Source organism: Mandrillus leucophaeus, unplaced genomic scaffold (assembly GCF_000951045.1).
Source record: "Mandrillus leucophaeus isolate KB7577 unplaced genomic scaffold, Mleu.le_1.0 Scaffold90, whole genome shotgun sequence".
Lineage (NCBI taxonomy): Eukaryota > Metazoa > Chordata > Mammalia > Primates > Cercopithecidae > Mandrillus > Mandrillus leucophaeus.
In genome coordinates this window covers 3,939,844-3,942,272 of record NW_012109808.1, presented here as the reverse complement: position 1 = coordinate 3,942,272, position 2,429 = coordinate 3,939,844, and positions in this window count along the sequence as shown.

Sequence of the window (2,429 nt, the reverse complement as noted above, 5' to 3'; positions counted from 1 at the left end):
TTTATAATTAGATTCTGTGATCCTATTCTATGGCTTCAATTTTATGATGTGTATTTATCTTGCATGGGAGTTTGCATTTTAATAGGAAATAGGGTACATTTCTTAATGTTCAAAGACCAAGTGGAATTGGTGATCATGTATGCATAGATGTTTTTACAGGAAACCATCATTCAATACTCTTTTAGTCAAAATGCCTTTAGTTAATAAAGGGGAAAAACATTTCCACCTCATGAGTGAGATCCTTTTTGCACTTTTTTTGCAGACTCTACTCCCCTATTAAGTTATTGCAAACATTCTTTCTGATTCACAGATTCAACTGAAGTTCTTTACACTTAGATGTGAACAAATATTTTATGTTAGTAGTTCTCATCTATGAAGTTAGAAATTGGAATGCCTGTGTTTGTCATTTTTGTTTTGTTTTATTTTATTGAAGGAGAGGACAGAAAATTTTGCTTCTACACATGAACTGAAATAGAGAAATTGTCCTTTTCTACTGTCATTACCATGTTTTCCTCAAAGTTCAGGCCCTATTTCTAATACCTCAATTGTAATTCCGTTATCTTGGAAATGTGGTTTTATGATTTCTGATACTATAATGAAGAGAATAATCTGAGTGGGAGATAGTAAAGGTATGTTCTTGACTCTGTCTTAAAGAGACAATCCTGCTATGTTAAAAACATTGAGTGACATTATTGTTGTATTACAGGACATATTTCTGGAGAAGTGACATGTTTCTTCAGGACTTTAAACACATTTATTCAGAAAGTAAACATGCTATTTAAAATATTCCTTTAGATTTTATAAACTTATAATTTATTCATTAAGAAATACATACACACCATTAAGAGGTTATTTCCAGGCAATAATCTGATTTTTTTTTGTATTTTATTCTACCTGAAGATGCTCTCTACAGCATCAATAGCAGAAATAGACATATAAAGTGATAAATTTCCTTTGCTTGATTCCTGTTCTCTAAGAACAAAAACTGTGGTTGTATTGTTAAAACATTAAAAATTGTATTTCTTTATGACTCAATGTCCTATATTTCCTTATGCAATGTGACCATGGCAAGAGTTTATGTAGCAGAGTGAACAGATTGAATTGAAAAGTAATCACAATAAGAGTCTGAATTAAGTGTTCATTTAATATTTAACATATGTATCATATATCTTCTAGGTGGTAAGGACACATACCAAAAGTATAACATGAACCCTGTCATCAAATGACATAATCTGAGCAATAGGGTGCAAAAACACAGAGAGTATCATAAACATTGATTTGATAATAGAATGATAAATTTAATGATGATTTATACATATGGTACAGTGAGATCATACTGGGTAAATGACACAGGACGAGACTTTTAAGATAAAAAGTGTGCTATTCTCATCAATGAACAGTGAAATGGTGCTTATGCTATGTCTCAAAATTTTGGAGTTAAGATGATAAGTTTACATTCATTATAAACAACAAACCTGTACTTGCCAGAACAGGTTAGGACAAAAGTATATTCCAGCCTATAGGTTAATTCTTTTGAGAATTTCAAAGATAATTTTTGTCTTAGACACCAGCCAATATGGTACTTTAAGCATTTTTTGTATACACCACATTTTTAAATTTTATTTCATCAACTTACATTTTAGTTCTAGGGTACATGTGCAGGATATGCAGATTTGTTACATGGGTAAATGTGTGCCATGGTAGTTTGCTGCACAGATCATCCCATCGCCTAGGGATTAAGCTCAGCATCCATTTACTATTCTTCTTAATGCTTTTCCTCCCCTACCCAACCCGCTGACAGGCCCCAGTGTGTGTTGTTCCCCCATCATGTGTCCATGGATTCTCATTTTTTAGGTCCCATTTATAAGTGAGGACATGCGATGTTTGGTTTTCTTTTCCTGCATTAGTTCGTTGAGGATAATGGCCTCTAACTTCATCCATATCCCTGCAAAGGACATGATTTCATTCCTTTTTATGGTTGAGTAGTATTCCGTGGCATATATGTACTACATTTTCTTTATCCAGTCTATCATTGAAGGGCATTTGGGTTGATTCCATGTCTTTGCTATTGTGAATAGTGCTGCAGCAAACATATACCAACATGTATGTTTATAATGGAAGGATTTATATCTCTTTGGGTATATACCCAGTATAGGGATTGTTGGGTCTAATGGTATTTCTGGGTCTCGGTCTTTGAGGAACCACCACACTGTCTTCCACAATGATTGAATTAATTTACATTTCCACTACCAGTGTAAAAGTGTTCCCTTTCCTTTGCCACCTTGCCAGCATCTGCTGTTCCTTGATGTTTTAATAATCACCATCCAGACTGGGGTGAGATGGTATCTCATTGTGGTTTTGATTTGCATTTCTCTGATGATAGTGATGTTGAGCTTTTTATCATATGTTTCTTGGCCACATAAATGTCT